At 36.3% G+C, this 12,746-nt stretch overlaps 1 long non-coding RNA gene across 1 annotated transcript; it reads left to right on the top strand.

The window, feature by feature from the left end:
* Nucleotides 1-5,896: 5,896 nt before the first annotated feature.
* Nucleotides 5,897-8,440, top strand: LOC115435097 (uncharacterized). The gene is made up of 2 exons (XR_003937648.1): nt 5,897-6,193; nt 8,259-8,440. It is a non-coding gene; the product is annotated as an uncharacterized LOC115435097 (long non-coding RNA).
* Nucleotides 8,441-12,746: the final 4,306 nt, after the last annotated feature.

The following is a 12,746-nucleotide window of genomic DNA, read 5'->3' as shown; positions in this document are numbered from 1 at the left end:
GCACAAGTTCCACACGGACATATTGAAGGACGTGCACAGTGACCCGAAATATGAAATAGCAGCTGATATAAGGCAAAAAACAAAACAAAAAAAAACAAAAATAAATAAATATGATGTGAACCTGGAAGGAAGAGACTAAAGACCCTCCGCCATTATTACAGTCCTGTTTGGGATCAGTCCAGGTCCTGGTGAAAGACAACAACGAGGACAGAACAGTGTTTGCCGCCTATGAACTACGGTAGTTCTAAAACACTTACACTACCTCTGTCTCTCTCTCTCTCTCTCTCACACACACACACACACACTGTATAACCGAGGAATAGAACCCAGAGTTGGACGTAGAAAGTATATAAAATTTCACTTTCGTTTCACGCCAGCGTTAGTTACGTTAGTTATGGTTAGTTATGGAAAAAAAAAAACATCCCCCCTGCAAATCGCACCCTGCACGTGCGCACACGTACACAAAGTGGCCTAAACAGTGGGTTCTGTGTCCTAAAATAAACAATTTGGTTAATTTTTTGGTTTTGTCAATGCTGTTCTTCAGTTTGTTTAAAGAGAATACCAGTTTGTCCTCTTGTTAATGGTGCACTTCATGTGGAATTTTTTGGGTATTTTTATGCAGAATGTAAACTGACAGAACTGTGATGTGATTTTTATTGTTTGTTCAAAACTACCTGTCAGGGAAAAGTGCAATACTAATGTTTAAAATACATTTAGTAATATTAATAATGTATTTTATTTTCTATTTGATTTATAGCAGCAGAATTATATTCCTGTTTTTCTACATTCTATTGTGTCCAAAAATTGGGGGAAAAATTTTCGAAAATTAATAAATGTATTAAAGACATTTTGAGGGGTTTTCTTTCTTTCCGTACTGAACCGAAAAAAAAAAAAAAAACGAACCTTGGCTTTCAAAACTGAAAACGTACCGAACCGAAAATGTTGTGTACCGTTACAGGCCTAGTGAGTTGTACATCCAATATTAGTGTAGTACTACAGGGGTCCAGCCCACAGTCTATAGAATTCTGACAATTTGGCCTATGGGAAAATATAGTTGAATAGCACTGGTTTAAGGGAATCTAACTGCAGAAATAGCATATATTATGCACAACAATGTTTCGGCTAGTGCATAATCACCCAAAGTAAGAGACAGATGAGACCTCTATATCTATAGCAGTGCAGAATAGACTTCTTCTTCCTTATCTCTCTTAGGCTGCGAACAACCCCCCGTATCTATAGATACTTTTATTATTATTATTATTATTATTATTATTATTATTATTATTATTGTTATTATTATTATTATAGAAAGATTTCAGGGGGATATATTTTTCCCGTATAACAAGGTTTGTGTTTTGTCAGTGTGAGGGTGAAGTGATGGGAGTTCGTTTAGCGTAATCTGAAAATTTACCACTAGATATCACACACTGAGCCTTTAAGATAATGAAAAAAATCACTCAACCTCACCAGAAAAACATATAAAAATGAAAAATTAAAAACAGGTGGCAGAGATTTCACCACAGAAGACCAGGTTTCATGTCTTATTTCCAGCCAAATATTCCTCTCATATCCCTGTTGACATATAGCTGAGCACATCCCATTAATTTCCAACTGATGACAGGCTACACACTGTATGAAATCAGCCTTACTCTTTTGGAAAAAGTCAGCTTTTCGATATTTATTCATTTCCAAAAACATGAAATCATTTATCAATTAATTTTCTGTAACTGCTTCATCCCCTTGTGAGAGTGTTTGTCCTTCTGATATGGCCAAATGTGGTCTTTGTTTTGGTGTATTGTGGTCTTTGTTTTGGTGTATTGTGGTCTTTGTTTTGGTGTATTGTGGTCTTTGTTTTGGTGTATTGTGGTTTTTGTTTTGGTGTATTGTGGTCTTTGTTTTGGTGTATTGTGGTCTTTGTTTTGGTGTATTGTGGTCTTTGTTTTGGTGTATTGTGGTCTTTGTTTTGGTGTATTGTCTCTACCAGAGAGGACCTTTACTGCAGCTGAATAAAGGTGTGTATAGCAACCTGCAGCAAAATGTGCACTGAATTCAGTTTTGTTGTAAACATGCCTAAAGAATCCTTCTAAAGCTAGAATCATATCAGTAAGTCCCACAAATATGCTCTTTGGAGACAGGTTACATAATAAGAGGAATATATTGTTTAAATCAGTGATTCTCAACTGGTCTGGCTTCAGAACCCACTATCGTCGTTCAACGACAAGCCGTGACCCAATTTGATAAAAGTTAAACTTTTATTTAATGAAAACATGGTTTGTTTTGAACCTGAAATAATACAGAGTATCACAATATGCCAACACAGAAGACAAGTTTAATGATAAGCCAAAATGACCAGCAGGTGGTGATGATAAATACTGAAATATTCCCTTTAACCCTCCGGTATCCCGTCCACCAAGGCCCTTACCAAGCACCAAGTGTGCCATTTTGGCACACTTGTGGAATAATGTCAAAAAATTTTCATTCAGTTTGTTTTTAATTCTTTTGCACTTTTTTTCTATTTCATCAGCTTGAGCCTTAAATAAAAATACCAAATACTCAATAATTGTCACATTTTTTTTAACCCTTTAAATGCCATGTTTGTAATGTAAACAAACCATTTTTTGGATGCAAAAAACACACAAAAACATTTCTTTTCAATATACTACATAAAAAGTGGATCACATATTATTTGATTTTTTTCATCCTGGCATATGTCAATGATTAACAGCAATAGTGGTTAATTTGCCTGATTATTTTTGGCGCTGGGTCAAATGTTCAAAAATACTAGCATCTGTCACCAAGTGTGCCAAAATGGCACACCTATAAATCAAACTATTAAATATCATGTATTGATTTATTTTCTGCTCTAATTTGATTTTATTTTTGTTAATCAAGGTCAGCCCTAATCATACATATCAAATAATCATTCATTTTAGATTTTTTTTTAGCCCTTTAAACGATCTCTTTTCATCATGATGTCACTACATTTTTTGATGCAAAAAACACAAAATATGTTGTTGTTTTTTTTTTTCCCGAAATACTACATAAAAATTGGATTACATATTATTTGATTTTTGCAGCCTGGCATATGTCAATGATTAACAGCAACATTAACAACATTAATAAATTAATCTAGATCCTCACCTCTCAAATGAAGCCCAGATATCAGTGAAAGCAGGATTTATGCCTTAATGGCTTACAGATCAAAAACAGTGGTTAGAATGGAAGAAATAATATGTTTTTGGCACACTAGGGAGACAGATGCTAGTCTTGTAATTTTCTTTTGTTTACAATGGGCAAATTTTAGTTGGTGGACAGAATTTTAAAGATCATGCACAAATGAACAACTTTTCAATTCTAACCTTATTTAAATTGTGAAAAATAATATAAAGTTTTTTAACACGAAGTGCAAAGTGTGCCTAAAAGGCGCACCCGGATACCGGAGGGTTAACACTAAATTAGGTATATTTAACCCAAGTGCACACAGTTAAAAATTCAAAGTGCATTCAATCACTTATTCAAGCATTAAACACGCTAAGGTTTTTATCCTCCATATCTGATGTAGTTGGTGTCATACTTGAGTTTAGTCATGATTTGAACAGAAACTTTTGGATCTCCTTTTATGCTGTGAAATGTCTGGTGTTAATTAGCATTACAGCACACTACTGCCACCTACTGTTGGGGAGTGTGAATGGACGGTGCCCCGCTCCATCAGAAATAAAGCACACGATCTGTTTCTTAACATAATTTTTTGCCCAGGTAAAGGCCCACGACCCACTGAAGACAGGTTTGCAACTCACTTGTGGGTCGCACCCCACCAGTTGAGAATCACTGGTTCAAATGACACCATCAAAACAGAATACTGACCTAGTCTAAGTAATAGTGTGCTTGTAAATGTGCTCACACAACCTAAAGGAAACAGGTCTGTTGAGTTTCTTAATGCTATCAATGGTAATTTTATGTCCACGATATTCTATTCTATTCTACTGGGAGTGACTGGATATCTACTTATTCCACCTCACGCCTCTTCAATATGTCTTGGGGTAAAACCTTGATAGCTGTTCTTTCTTAAAGTGGACCTGAACTGGTCATGCTTACCATATTAACCGTGCTTTGTATTTTAAATATAGGCAACAGAGGCACAAATTCAGCAAAAAAATTGCTATAAATGCACCACACTGGACTTTTTATTTCGTGAATTGCAGGTGTGGGCAGAACCTATGAGGAGCAGCCATTATCGGCTGTAAGAAATGTACCTGTTGTTGTTTCCAGGTGATGGAGTACAAGTAAATAAGCAGCAGCCAGTGAGCAAGATTGAGTGGAAAGTACATGTTTGCCCTTGTTGTTTGTGCAGCCATAAGCTTTGCAGTCCGACATTGTCCTGGAGACGTGACCCAGCACTGGCTGATAATGCATCATCTTAGACCGGTGTCTGCTGTACGGGGTCAGTGACCAGTCCATCACAGCCCAGCTAATCAGACAAAGCATGGGGTCTGCATCAGTTTCGGTGCTGGAACAGCCTGTGAAGGAGGCAACATGTCGCTGAAGATGCCTGACTAACAGAGCAGCTGCTTAGTGCTCGTGTGTACTTGACAACAGGCTATAAGGTAAGTTACCACTAATAACACTGGTCAACAACAAATTTATTGTTTAAGTTTTTTGAGCTGATTTAGGATAATTTTGGTGTGCTGAATCCAAAAATTCACATTAATTTTGCTCAATCAGGTCAACTTTCTGACTTTCTGGCTTTTTAACATTTTTGCTTACATTCATGGGCATTTTCAAATCATATGATACAATATTCTTTCATATTTCTTGCAATAAATGAGTTCTGAAGATTTTACTTTTGCCAATTTATGATTAATGTTTTTTTTTTAATATTACAGGTGAATGAAATGGCTTCAACTAGAAGATCTTGCAAAAATAAGCCTGACGTATTCGGCTACATCTGCGGTGAATACATAATAAATAATAAATACATCCTGTTAGAAAATGATTTTTTTGCTCTTAAAACCTATTTTGGGTGAGAACTATATAAAAAATCAACTGATAAAGTCACAAAAATGTAATCAATTTTGGGAGAAGATCAAATTTTTCAAAATCAAATTAGCAAAAAAACCTGACCTGATTGAGAAAAACTGATGTCATTTTTGGATTTAGCGGTGCAAAATGGTCCTAATTCAGTTGAAAAAACCTAGACAACTTGCAAAAAAACATTTTTTTGTAACCCAATGTAATATACTGGATCTTTTGAGATACACTATATTGCCAAAAGCATTCACTCACCTGCCTTGACTAGCATATGAATTTAAGTGACATCCCATTCTTAATCCATAGGGTTTAATATGACGTCCACCCTTTGCAGCTATAACAACTTCAACTCTTCTGGGAAAGCTTTCCACAAGGTTTAGGAGTGTGCTCATGGGAATTTCTTACCATTCCTCCAGAAGCGCATTTGTGAGATAACACACTGATGTTGGACGAGAAGGCCTGGTTCTCAGTGTCTGCTCTAGTTCATCCCAAAGGTTCTGTGGAGTTGAGGTCAGAACTCTGTGCAGGCCAGTCAAGTTCATCCACACCAGACTCTGTCATCCATGTTTTGAGCACTGGTGTACAGTCATGTTGGAACAGGAAGGGGTCATCCCCAAACTGTTCCAACAAAGTCGGGAGCATGGAATTGTCCAAAATCTCTTGCTTTAGCATACCAAAAGATTTTGGACAAATGGTCAACAATTCCCATAAACACACTCCTAAACCTTGTAGAAAACTTCCCCAGAAGAGTTGAAGCTGTTATAGCTGAAAAGGGTGGACCAATGTCATATTAAACCCTATGGATTAAGAATGGGATGTCACTTAACCCATAAAGACCCAGTGCTATTTTTGTGGCAGTTCCCAAATAACACTGGGGAACACAATTTTTGTTGAGTTAGGTCTGACAGCTGTTTTTAACTAATTTTTGGGTGCAGAATCCAAAACTGATCTCAGTTTTTCTCTATCACGTCAAGTTTTTGAACTAAAGGATCTTAAAAAATATGAAAAATACTGTACTTAACAGATATGTGCTTGTTTTATAAACATTTTCAAATATTGACATACAATGAAATATGAAAGAAACAGGCATGACTGCAATGTTTATTTAACACTATTATGTTTTTACAAAGGATATGGCTACTGTCATTATAATTGTGTGCAAGTAGTTAAGGTAAAAATTTATGTTTATAGCTCTTTCTGGAGTGTTCAACTTGAGGACTATCGTGTTTGATGCTCCAACAATAGTCAGCCATCTACCCTGATAACGTTCTTCCATAACCTTCAAATCTTGGTGAAATCGTTCACCTTGCTCATCGCTAACCAAGATTTTCTGGAAAGCTGGCAAGATGGTAATGCAGAAAATGTAGTTCAATACTCATGTTGCAACCAAGCACTTTGTAGCTCTCCAACAGTTTCTGAACAATTTCTGTGTAATTACTTGCACGTGTATTTCCAAGAAAGTTCTTGACAACGTCTTTGAATGATAATCAAGCATTCTTCTCAAGGTCCGACATAGTCCCAGTGAACTGTTCATCTTTGATGAGCTGCCGAATTTGTGGACCATCAAACACACTGGCCGAGTTTTACTTTAAAATATGCAAAATATGCTTGTTTGACAAATGCACTGATGTTTGCCCTCTGACTTGGAATGATGAAACTATCACAAATATAGCAAAAGAAGTCAGGGTTGTTTAGGCATTTACGACGAGAAGTAGCAGGAGCAGACATGATCTGGAACAAAGGAAATATTCCTATGTCAGGGATTAAAGCAAAAAATTTTCATCTGACTGAAAATTTTCTTCTGGTCAAAATCATTGGCCAGTATTAAAAATGATGCAATACAATACTACTATAGCGTACAAGTTTATATAGTCAAATTTGGCAATACTGTAAAACACACTGAATGGGAGAGTGTACAGGTGTAGAAGATTAGTAACATGGATTGAAAAAATGTCATGAGTGGTATTGGTGGGGGGTCTGGGGGTCCTCCCCCAGAAAATTTTTAAAGCTTCAGGTCAATTTTGGTGCTCTCTGGTTAATTTTAAAGGGTATGAAAACCTTTGAAGCAAGTGAAAATAATAACTAGAAGAAAACCTTACTGCAAAAAATGAGTGAGGCTGCTTCATTTTTTTGCACCATGATCTAATTGGAGTTCCATCGTCTCCCTTCTCATCAAGCCACGCCCACCTCCATCTATTTTTCACGCATCTCTCAATAGTTACCACTTCAGCACCTTGCTCGACAAACGTGTCCATGATGTCGTATATGATAGCCAAAATAATCTGTACGTCGTTAAACCTGTGTCCACAACCCCCTCCCTCCAATATCATGTTCTCTTTTGATTGGAAGAAATTACGTCAACTGAAACAGAAATTATATTCCGTTACAGATACTCTGAGGGTATTTAAAAAACAGTGGCTTTGCAAATACCAAGGGTGTTATTCATTCAATTTTATCTTCATACTGTACCACACAGATAGAAATAAGATACTAAACGGGTAAAAATGAAGCACTTATGCAGTTGGGCGCATAACCGCGTAAGGCCGCGGCGCGCACAACCGTACGCACGGGAAGGGCACATACACACAAACACACACACTAGTCATATACCGGCAAGAGGAGATAAGCTATGAACCCAAACATGAAGGTACATGTAGATCAGTTCTGTCTTCTTCCCTTTTCGCTGTGGTTCTTTCATAATGAAAGCTACTTGTTAGCACTAAACTACAGTTAGCGTCTGGAAGCTGAACTTCAGTAAAGCTGAACTTGTCCATGTGTTTCTGAGGCACAGAATGAGCAGCGTTTCCTTCCAAACATAAATAGTCATCAATCTGTCCTCCCGACATAAAAATAAAGAAGTCATCTTATTATCATCACTGTTAAACCTATCAGCCCCCTGTGCCTGTGTTAAACACCTGCAGACCCAGGACAGGATCGTGGTGCCGACTGGACTCCGCGAAACACGTGGGGAAGTTACTTCAATATGACTTTTTCCCCCCTCAATTTTTCCATTTGATGGAAATCTGTCGTGGTGACGGAGAACTTTAATCCCTGACCTATGTAAATAAAACACTAAGATGGAATAGTTACAAGCTTTGAAAACTAAAAAAACAGCATAAAACAAAATAGAACTTACAACGGTATGCCCATGGTTACAAGTTTGAGAGAAAAGCCAGCACAAATCCTCTTAATTCCTACTATGCTAGCTTTCTGTTTGCAGATATTGATAGTACTGACCTATTGGGAGCTGCACACACTTCTCACCACACTGTCTCAATTGTGACTGCACAAACAAGTTGCCACGTAGCTGTAGATGAGTCCACTCGTCATCAGCTGGCAAGTCTTACTACAGCTAATCAGTGGAATTTGGCTTATCTGGAGGGTGAGCTGTGGAGAAAAAACTTGACGTGCTAGAGCAAAATTGACTGTAATTTTGGAATCAGCATGCCAATTTTAGTTTTAATCAGCATAAAAATCTAACTCAACAGAAATTTTTTTTCAAATTGCTCCCCAGTGTAATTTTTTCTCTGTATTTACCCTTTCTTAATGATTAATTTACTGATCATGTAGATGTTCATTAAAGCTCAGAGTAAAGGTAAGGGTTCAAAATCAGAGAAAACTCAAGAAAAAGTGACTTTTTCGGCAAAGATATCAATAACTGGACATAAAAATAAGTGTCTCCATCCACTGTTATTGGTCCAACTCCATGGGTTTTAGTGGTGAATCAATGTTGTAGAAGGTGACGGTGTTTCCACGGTAACTACGGAGCCTCTGAAAGTCCAAATAGGTCATATCTGATGACCATGAAGAGATGACAAACTGCATTTTACACCAGATATTTACATGTTTTGGTAAGATCAGTGGATTAGAAGTTGTTAAACATTTTAGATCAGTACATGGTTTTGGTTACTGGTGGAGGTTTGGGTCTTTATGGGTTAAGTTCATATGTGCGCAGGTGAGCGAATACTTCTGGCAATATAGTGTAGCTGGCAATGGAGATTTACTACAGGTACCCTTTAACCCTTTCACACATTAATAATGAGAACCTTAGTTAAGATTTTTTTTTTTCTTGAGTGTTTTTATTCCTCCATAGGCATGAAAAAAACAACGTGATCAAGTTGTTTTTTTTTCATGGAGTTACAAAAATGTCCATGCATTTAATTTTTGAAGTAAAGAAACGTGTTTAAAACCCAATATCAGAAATTGATATTAAAACAATGACATAAAATCTGATGTTTTCTCACATTTTAACATATTGTAATGCTAATTATTACTCTTTTCATGGAGATAATATGCAAAAAAAAAAAATACAACAACAACAACTTTTTTGTTCTAACAAATAACAATTGATTTACACTGAAACATGTTACTGCAGATCAGGTTTATCAAGAACAGCAAAGTTACAGTAATGGTATGAGTTACAGTGTATGGGATGGTGCTTAAGCATCCACTGTGTTGGCTGATATGGAACTAAAACAACAAAACCCATGAATATGCAAGAGAACAGCTGGAGAATAACTGTCCACTGTAGTGACCACTATGTATGAAAGGGTTAATGTGAAGATGAAAAAAAAAAGTAAATGTGTTGAAATTTGACAAATCAAGCTAAAGTTTGCAGCTTCACATCTGAAAGTGTGCATCGAGTTCCTTCCATCCACCAATTTGGCCTCGGATGTTATTATTTCGCTCTCGTAGACAAAACACAGAGTTTTTCAGTCATTAACAATGGTCCAAGCCACACTGCAGAGGACCTGTGGGGAGTTCAGAGACTCATTTGGGATGTAATTAATCTCTGTTAAAACCACATCCATCTCACTCCTTACCTGACCCACATTTCACATGCAATTTTGCGCTTCAGAGCACAAACCATTGGGAACATGCCTAAAGAGACAGGGAGGGAAGGAAAAAGAAAAGGCGGAGTGATTGCTATGCAGCAGGAGTTTAAATGTAAAAAACAGTGTCAGGTAGACGAATGGCTGGAAAAGACTTAAAGCCTCACTGTGACATGAAAAGCCATTTCAAAAGAAAAATAGTTGAATATGTTTTCTTTTGACTACACACTTGCTGGCCTTTTGTTCCCTTCTTCCATTTATTTCTCCTTCTGGTGCCACGTTCCTGTCTCCCCCACCTTCCACATCTCATTCTCACAGTGATAATCTAAGCCTGGTTTAAGCTTCTATCTACTTTCTCGCTGTTTCCTCCTGTCTGCTTCTGTTCTTACCGCGAGGCCATGAAAATCCTCAGCAGATGCCGGAGAGACTGTTTGGCTGCGGCTCTGTGCTGTTGACAGACAACACAGCTTTAAACGTGGAAACAAGGCTATTCGAGGCAGGTTTTTGTGAAGATCGAATGCACAAAATTGGAGATGAAGACGCAGGATGGGGGGGGGGGTGGAGGAAAGTCCCACAAATATTTTCTTTGCACTTGTTTGGTATTTTTCTCCAAACTTGTCAACATGGAATGATTTATGGCAACAGCATGGGGGAAAATACAAACATTTTTGCTTGTCATAGTGAGGCTTTTTATACTCCAACTACTACACATAGATGTAAATAAAGAAAATACATATATTGATCCAGATTCATCACCAATCCATAACCCTTTCATGCGTAGTGGTCAGTAGAGTGGACAGCTATTCAAAAGCTGTTCTCCTGTATATTTATGGGTTTTGACATGTATTTATTTATTTATTTATTTAAACTATAACCGAGATGGCTGACAGGACATCAGAAATGCTGAACATCCCAGGAATATCTTGTAAATCCTTCGATATCAGGACACCCCTGTAGGTAGAAAAATATGCTAGCATCCAGTAACATCTAAGGATTAATATCAGTGTTAAAAATTCCAGATATTTATTTCGTATTGGAAGAAATTTGCCAATTAATCAGGTCCACTAAATCTGACGCCATGCATCACTGGCTGTATTTCAACTTCAATTCATACCATTAGTGTAACTTTACCGTTAATCGATTGATCTGCAGTCACATGTTTTAGTGTAAATCAATTGCTAATTGTTCTTCGAGTGTAATAAACAGTTGTTTTTGTTTTTTTGTTTGCATAATATCTCCATTAAATGAGTATTAGAATGTGTTAAAATGTGAGAAAACATCAGATGGGGAGCATTACAAATGTTTAATTGCATAGTCTTCCCACTGTATATCATTTTCTGTTGTTGTTAACCCTTTCATGCACAGTGGTCACTCCAGTGGACAGTTCTTCTCCAGCTGTTCTCTTGTAGATTCATGGATTTTGTTGTTTTACTTGCATATCAACCAACACAGTGGATACTTACGCACCATCCCATAATACACTGCAATTCATACCGTTACTGTAACATTCCTGTTCTTGATAAACCTGATCTGCAGAAACATATTTGAATGTAAATCAATTGTTAGTTGTTATTAGACTGTAATTAACAGTTTTTTGTTGTTTTTTTTTTGTTTTTTTTAAGTTGTTGTGTTTTGTTGTTTTTTGCATATTATTTGAGTGAGTAATAACTACTATTATAGTATGTTAAAATGTGAGAAAACATCAGATTAGCAACATAAAAAAAAAACATTTATTTCATAGTTTTCACACAGTATGACAGTAAATACATGTTTCTTTGCTTCAAAAATTAAACGCATTTTTGTAACTCCATGAAAAATAGGTTCATAAAAAAAATTTCAATCACATTGTTTTTTTCATGCCTAAAGAGGAATAAAAACACTCAGGAAAAAAAAAAAATCTTGATTAAGGTTCTCATAATTTGTGCATGAAAGGGTTAAATACACATTTCTTTGCTTCAAAAGTTAAAAGTATGGTGGACATTTTGTAACGCCATGAAAAATAGATTCATAAATAAAATATTAAAAAAGCAGTTGCATTGTTTTTACATGCCTAAAGAGAAATAAAAGCACTCCGGAAAAAAGTCTCGACTAAGGTTCTCATAATTCATGCATGAAAGGGTTAATACTTTTAAGAATTTGTAACTAATTAAACTGGAGAGAAAAGGCATATTATTTAACGTGAAGATTGACAACTCAACACAACCTGGAGGATAGCTTAATCATCCTGAATATCACCATCAATCCTCATTATTTAAGGTTGACCCTCATTGACATGTGATGAAGATGGTATTCGACTTAATTCAGGACTGATTTCAGACATGATGTCAAGATCCAATGAGACAAAACAGATGATCTAAAGAGCTTCATTTCATCTCACAGATTTAAAATTTTTTAAGACAAATGCATTTCAGGCTCTTTTGGGTCCCTTTCTAAAACATTTTTATGCTTTTTAACTGAGAGAATTTCCCACCTTTCATAGTATTGTGATGTCAAACACAGGTTTAATGGACAAACACGGAAATGCTTTAGAAAAAACAAACAAACAAACATATACTGTACATACCTCAATCATTGGGTTCTTTTAATTTTTTACTTTTCTGGTCATTTCTACATGAATTTTTACTTGTGATTTATCACAGCTTATCTTAAAACCCTGACCATATTTTCAGGGGAAAAATGCCTAAAAAGACATACCCAAAGTAAATGAAGAATTACTTCACAATAATAAGGTTCATATGGATGTTCTTGGTGTCTATGGACATTTAGAGACCTCACAGAATCTATGCCCATTGTCTAAAATATTGTATCTATTACTATGCCTGAGTAAACTGTAACAAACTAAAAGAGAAATTAGAATTTTTTATCCTCGCCGTTTTTTTTTCGGCT

This window comes from Sphaeramia orbicularis, chromosome 2 (genome assembly GCF_902148855.1).
Source record: "Sphaeramia orbicularis chromosome 2, fSphaOr1.1, whole genome shotgun sequence".
Lineage (NCBI taxonomy): Eukaryota > Metazoa > Chordata > Actinopteri > Kurtiformes > Apogonidae > Sphaeramia > Sphaeramia orbicularis.
This window is presented reverse-complemented; position numbering and strand designations above follow the sequence as displayed.